Here is a 7821-nt window from a genome sequence, read left to right on the forward strand (position 1 = left end):
CTATGTTGAGAAATTCGAAGATGTTGTGAACAGCCTACAGCATTAGTGTTTTCGCCGTATGAAATACAGTATAATAGCAAACCACCACATCCAATTAGTGATTTCATTGATTTTCCAGTCTGCAAACCATTAAGTACTCAAGAGAGAGAGGAAATAGTGAGAAAGACCATGAAATCTCAAGGTGATAAGAGGAAATGTAGACATGACAAAAGATTGAAGCCTACTCAATTTAAAATTGAAGACTTGGTCCTTGTTGAAACACAAGAGAAGTCTAAAGCCATCAGTGGTGAATTAAAAAAGTTTTTTGACATATATATTGGACCTTTCAAGATTCAGGACAATCCTCATCCGAATGCTTACCGTCTAGTCTACCCAAATTCTGGCAGACTGTTTGACCTACGAAACGTGACCGAACTGAAATTGTACAAAAAAATGTAAAAAAGTATTTTAGATAATAGATGTTTATAGACTTTTATATGTAATCTTACCAGGATATTTTTGTATACTTTGTTATGTTGTATTTATCTGATTCCTCAGGGGAGCATACATTCTTTGTGTGCTAAGTGTTTGGCGAGCACTAGGTCCCCTAGCTATGCAATTGTCATATTTCATGTTCGTATTCTGGCATTGCATCTTACACTTATTCTGTGATCCTGTATAATCAATTTTCTCCACCTGTCAGTCTATCCTCTCTTAGCTTTAAGAAATTATTTAGAGTAAATTTTCTTGAGTAATTAGACTTTAGAGAATTCAAATTTCTGTGTCCTTAAAAACCGGTGCACCGACTATTAAATGCTTTTGCTAATGTTTAACTGGGTTTGACCACTGTGTGCTGTATATTCATAGCGGACTGTGCTATTGCAGCCTGTGATAGCATGCAGTGTATATGGAAACCATACGGACTGTGAAGATGAGACTGAAATACAGTGTGCGGCATTGAGGTATACCGACCTTTAAGGAAGAAGATCACTGACCTTCAAGAAAGAAGATCACCGGTCTTCAAGAAAGAAGACACCAAAGATATGTGTAAAACTTTTCTGTTTTGTAATGTAAGGACATCAACCCTTCCGTGTTTCACGTGGAAGTGCTGATGGGGGGGTTGTGTAACATTACAGGACATATTGGGACATATTGAAGTATTCGATACTGTAGACTTTTAGGGGATGTCGATACAGATATGCAAAATGTAAAGGGAAACTTTGGTGATGTTTAAATATTGTGCTGTGTCAATATTAGGACATTTTGCACAGAAAGAACAAAAATAGAATTAATGTAAATATATATTAGTGTTAGTAACCTATTTTCATTCAATTTTGTAATTATATTTCATTTTGTAATAGAAAGACTCACTGTTTGCTGTAGCTCTGATTAATTGTATAAATTATCAGTTTTGAGCTAAATTATTTCGTATAATATGGACAAGATACATTTAAAAACTCACCAGCTAAAGAGAAAGTCTGGAAATGAACGTTTAATGCACACTTCTCTAACTTTCTATGGAGAAATTCTATATTACGATCGCAAAAATACGAAAACTTGTGAAAACTTTTTCATAACCTGATTTCGAAAGACGATTTGTATCAAGAAATAGTGCTAAAAAGATTTATTTACGTTTTGAAACACGATTTAAATCATTTTACATATAAATAGTTGTTCTAAATCACTCAAGAAATATCCAGAATCAAATGTCAAGATATTTCTGGAAACACCGGTACAAATCTGGTGAAGGTTATCCAGAAGCTGGTAGAAAAATGTTATAAAATCTATTTGGAAATTATGCTTGTAAGAATTTATATGTACTGATCCTTTTACTTAATCTGTACTAAAATTCTGTAATGTCTAATTTAGTTTTAAGTCGTGAATTGCTATCGTATTGTAAACAAAACATTGTCAAAGACTCTCATTGTTTGGAAAGATATTAATACACCTAGGAGTTGTCAGTTGCCAGTTCGGATATGCAGTGCGGTTAGCTTGGAGAGTCAGTTGTTGAGTCTGTGAAGTCTGTCAGTTCTGTTTGTAAATAAATGTCTGTAATGAAGAATTACTTGTTGTCGTCAATATGAACTCAAGACCTTTTGCGCGAAGCAGACACCTCCTAATGCAACGTTTTAACTTGGTGTTGAGGAGCTGAAATGTTATAATTTGGTGCAGAAAGTCCTGGGACGTTATAATTTGGTTGAGGAAGCTGGGATGTTATAACGTGGATCGGGAAATGCATACTTTCTGTGATCTGTACACTTGTCCATACGAGCCGTCCATCCTGATATCCGTTAATGACATTTCTCATATGAGGTGCTCAACGTGACGTTCCTCCAATGGAAATGTATCACTCTGATCCTCAGCTTAAGAGATCACGCACTCTCCGAAATACGCTTGCTCGTTGTTGCGTCGAAGACGCGATCCTGTAGTGTCTGGGTATCATTGACCGGCGTGGCGTCGGCTGAAATGTTACAAGCAATCTGGGTTGCTCCATCCATTGATAAAATAACACCACCCACTCCTTATGACGGAGAAATGCTGGAACACGATTCTCATCACTTTATTAAACTCTCATTAATATACTTGATTTTCACTATTGTGCCTGATAAAAATTCCAGAGGTTGTGTGTCTTAACTTACATCACTTCAGCTGAGAGAATTCGTGGGAACCTCGGAGTTCGTTTCCCCAAGAGTTGTAGAACGTACGAGGCACACAACAATGGGAATAAGGGAGGGACAGCCTGCTCACCGCTCAGAGCATTGAGTCCCCGGTTAGAAGTCCGGCAGGGCAGCTACATTGGGGCCCGCAGGGGTCACGCGCCGTTTGGAGGAGGGTGGGATCTTTGGTGTTGCGTGCGCCACTGGCGGCTAGCAGGTCTGAGTCTCAAGACCCGGCGTTAATTCCTTAGCTTTCTGGGATTGTGACTCCCGACGTCGCGCCAAAGGTACCCAGAGCTGCCGCTAGGTGTCACACTCAGCGAGTCGGCACCAGAGACGGAGAGAGAGAGAGAGAGAGAGAGAGAGAGAGAGAGAGAGAGGCCAACGCCGCGACTGTGCGGCAACCGGGTTTCTCTCCAAAAATGTAGCGGAACATACGAATGGATGACAGCCAAGCGCAAACTCTGTTGTTGTACCTCTGACACTGAGGCAAGAACGTAAGATCAAATTGCGGAAAATGAGGTAGTAAACGAGTTTTGAAGTATTGTACGCTTACTGAATCTATAATGCACCTCCCTAGCGCTATTTACGCTAACAGTGTATACAGTTCTGTACAGACAAAGTAAAAATGTACATACATCAAAAAAGTTTTGCATCACCTCGGCTCCAAGAGCTCCAGAACCTGTACACAAAATTGGAATTGAGATCAACATGAATATCCTTTGCACCCTTTTTATTGCTAATGAAAGTCAGGCATTGCATCTTGTACCACCATACAGGGACACCTTCGGAGGTGGTGGTCAACATTGCTGTACACACCTCTCCCTCTAATAGCCAGTAGCACGTCCTATTGCATTGATTCGTGCCTGTATTCGTAGTGGCATTTTAGCCATAAGTTCATCAAGGCACTGTTGGTCAAGATTGTCCCACTTATCAACGGCGATTGGGCGTAGATCCCTGAGAGGGTTGGTGCGTCACGTCTTCCATAAACAGCCCTTTTCAATCTATCCCAGACATGTTCTATAGCGTTCATGTCTGGAGAAGATGCTGGCCACCCTAGTCGAGCGATGTCGTTATCCTGAAGGAAGTCATTCACAGGATGTGCACGATGGGGGCGCGAACTGTCGTCCATGAAGACGAATGCCTCGCCAATATGCTGCCGACATGGTTGTACTATCGGTCGGAAGGTGGTATTCACGTATCGTACAGCCGTTACGGCGCCTTCCATGACCACCAGCGGCGTACGTCCGCCCTCCATAATGCCATCCCAAAAGAGAAGGGAACCTCCACCTTGCTGCACTCGCTGGACAGTGTATCTTGAGGCGTTCATCCTGACCGGGTTGCTTCCAAACACGTCTCCGACGATTGTCTGGTCGAAGGCATATGCGACACTCATCGGTGGATAGAACGTGATGCCAATCCTCAGCGGTCCATTCTGCGTGTTGTTGGGCCCACCTGTACCGATCTGCAAAATGTCGTGGTTGCAAAGATCGGCTTCGCCATGGATGTCGGAAGTGAAGTTGCGCATCATGCAGCCTGTAGCGCAAAGTTTGAGTCGTAACAAGACGTCCTGTGGCTGCACGAAAAGCATTATTCAACACGGTGGCGTTGCTGTCAGAGTTCCTCCGAGCCATAATCCGTAGGATACGGTCATCCACTGCAGTAGTAGTCCTTGGACGGTCTGAACGAGGCATGTCATCGACATTTCCTCTCTCTGTGTGTATCTCCTCCATACCCGAACAACATAGCTTTGGTTCACTCCGAGACGCCTGACCCCTCCCTTCTTGAGAGACCTTCTTGGCACAAAGTAACAATGCGGACGCGATAGAATACGGTATTGACCGTCTAGGCATGGTTGAATTACAGATAAGACGAGCCGTGTACCTCCTTACTCGTGGAATGACTGGAACTGATCTGCTGTGGGATTTCCAGCTATTTTGGTGGAACGAATTATGTTTGCAGAAACAAAATAATATAGTCACATAAAACTCTCAGAGTTCATGTGAATAAAGTGAAAGAGCAAATAAATATCGTGATAAGCATCCTTCACAGAAATAGATTATAGTACTTAAAAATTCAAAAGGATAGACTGTATCTGCAGAACGATCTGCTGGTCAACTGCAAATGTGTATTGATTGCCCTTTTTGTACATACTCTAGTCACTGTGAATGTCGAGTAATTCTTTTTTCTCCATTACATGGAGAAACGAACATATAAAGCGCACCAGTATTACTGATGGAACCTTCTGGCAGATTATTCTAGTTCTGAGAGGACGTTTCATCGCAGCGCACTCTCTGCTGCAGAGTGATATTCTTTCTGGGAGTTTTATTAGTATAGACAAGTCATTTCACATGTCTGAATCAAATTTTAATTTATTTGATTTGACTCAAATAAAATCGTATTTTCATTAGAATATTATAATTCAGTATTTCCAGTTGACAAAAAAATACAATATTAATACAATTAAAGAAACTGCTGAAAATGAGGTTCTAACCTCGAGACTGTTTCAATATGAAACTCAAATAGTTACGAACAGATTTGTATTTAAGTGAGCCGGAAAAATATCTCCCTTTTTTAGAATTAACACTTTTGAGTTTTACAAAATTGTCACGTTGTTTTAGTAAACTGATGTCTGGGCACAGATTTTCGAATTACATAAATGTACGTAAAGGAAATCGAACAGGGCCAGTCCACAAGCTCCGCTAGCCACATAACAACGTATATATACGCTCACAAGCGTAAAATCTATACCAGCTGCTGTCTGAGCAGGGTGAAAGCACATACAGAGCGCATAACAAATCCGGCAATAACTCACGCATTACAGTCATTTTCACGCCTTGAAGAAGAAAGTTTTCCCGAGTCTGACATCCAGTGGCACACATAGTGACGTCCCGAGTCACGACCCCAGGAAGCTCAGAATTTGACGCTGAGTGTCTTACCCGGTAACATCTGGAGAGAACTGACCAGTTCTTGACGAGGAGCGGCCTGCTGCTGTGTGAACCTGACCTGGTGGGGTTCCAGCGGCGTTTGCTTGGCTTGTTGGAAATTCTGAGTTGTTTATACAAGGCTCTGTTCCGTCTGCTGTCATTGGACAGAAGTACATAACGTTTTACCTGACACGCTTGTTGCCATGACGGCCCAAACTGAGGAGTTGAATGTGGATGATCGAACACTCTTGGGTCGATCGTCGTAGAGGAGACTTCTCGTGCTCGATCGCTGAGGGGAGGCGAACATTCTGGTGTTCTGCACTAGGAAGTCGTCCCGACAACTTAGCTCGGTCCACAAGTTCCATGGGGGCGCAGATCTCGTGTTGACGCACACATCTTAGTGTTGCAGGCCCTTTGCTGTTCCTTATCCGTATAAACGATTTGCGAGACAATCTGAGCAGTCGCTTAGGTTGTTTGCTGATGACGCTGTCGGTTATCGACTAATAAAGTCATCAGAAGATCAAAACACATTGCAAAGAAATAGATAAATGGCTATGAGCACTATGGGACTTAACATCTGTGGTCATCAGTCCCCTAGAACTTAGAACTATTTAAACCTAACTATCTTAGGGACATCACACATATCCATGCCCGAGGCAGGATTCGAACCTGCGATCGTAGCGGTCACGTGGTTCCAGACTGTAGCGCCTAGAACTGCACGGCCACACCGGCCGGCAGACAAATTGCAGCGACCATAAATAACGAAAAGTGTGAGGTCATCCACATGAGTGCTAAAAGTAATCCGTTCAACTCCCGTCACACGATAAATCAGTCAAATCTAAAGGCCATACATTCAACTAAATACCTAGTAATTACATTTATGAACAACTTAAATTGTAAGGAACACACAGAAAATCATGTGGGGAAGGCTAACCCAACACTGCGTTTTTAGCAGGTACATCGAAAAAGTGCAAAAATGGTAGCATGTTTTGCATCAACGCGAAATAGGGGGGAGAGTGTCACTGAAATGATGGAGGATTTGTGATGGAGATTATTAAAACAAAGGCATTTTTCGTTGCGGAGCAATCTTCTCACGAAATTCCAGTCACCAGCTTTCTCCTCTGAATGCGAAAATATTTTGTTGACGCCGATCTAGATAGGAAGAAACGATCACTAGGATAAAATAAGGGAAGTCAGAGCTCGTACAGCCGGTCGTTGTGGCCAACCGGTTCTAGGCGCTTCGGTCTGGAACGGCGCTTCTGCTACGGTCGCAGGTTCGAATCCTGCCGCGGGCATGGATGTGTGTGTGGTTAGGTTCGTTAATGTTTAAGTAATTCTAAGTCCAGGGGACTGATGACCTCAGATGTTAAGTACCATAGAGCTTAGAGCCATTTGAACCATTTGAAGAGCTCGTACGAAAAAGATGTAGGTGTTTGTTATTTCCGAGCGCTATACGACATTTGGAGAATAGAGAATTTTGAAGGTGGTTCGAAGAACCCTCTGCAAGGCACTTCAACGTAATTAGCAGAGTATCGATGTAGATGTGGATGTAGATCGAGATGGCTAGTGATTGGTGAGCACATTGTAGCGGCACCAATTTGTCTGGGAGATTACCATTTTATAGTTGTACACCACCGCAGTACCGTAAGATTACAGATACGAAGAGAGGTTCTTTTCATTTTAGTCCCGACAAGGAACCACTACATAGTAAAATTCAGATTCGTAGGGTTTATTCACATTGTAATGACACATTCCGACGCAGAGACATACAACACCTCAAAGGCTGCGCCAAAGATCAAATTGAGAGGGATGTAGAATATAATCTCTGTAATGTTCATATTGGATTCGCTTTTGTTTCATACTCCAAGAAGGAGCTAAGAGACACTTTCGATTGTTGCCTTGTGGAGGACGGACGTAATTTCGGACTGTGCGGAAAGGCAGCCATGTTGTTAGTAATCATGATTTGTGCGACGAGCAGAGCAAGTCTTATTGTCTTGTGAATAAATAATTTTCGTAACACTTCGATACTTCTCACTATTTTTTAAAGTGACGTAGCATTGTATTTCCTTGGTTTCCACCGTCTACGTGAAGTGAACCGATGCCGACTTAGGAAGGTACACACGGTCAACAAAGAGAAGAACATCGAGGGCGACTAAAGAATTAATATTGTGGCAGAAGGACTAATTCTACGTCTAAGGTGAGAACTCTGATTAAATCAACAGTGACGTAGAATTCAAAAATGTAATTAATCGGAATGG

Source organism: Schistocerca gregaria, unplaced genomic scaffold (genome assembly GCF_023897955.1).
Source record: "Schistocerca gregaria isolate iqSchGreg1 unplaced genomic scaffold, iqSchGreg1.2 ptg000440l, whole genome shotgun sequence".
Lineage (NCBI taxonomy): Eukaryota > Metazoa > Arthropoda > Insecta > Orthoptera > Acrididae > Schistocerca > Schistocerca gregaria.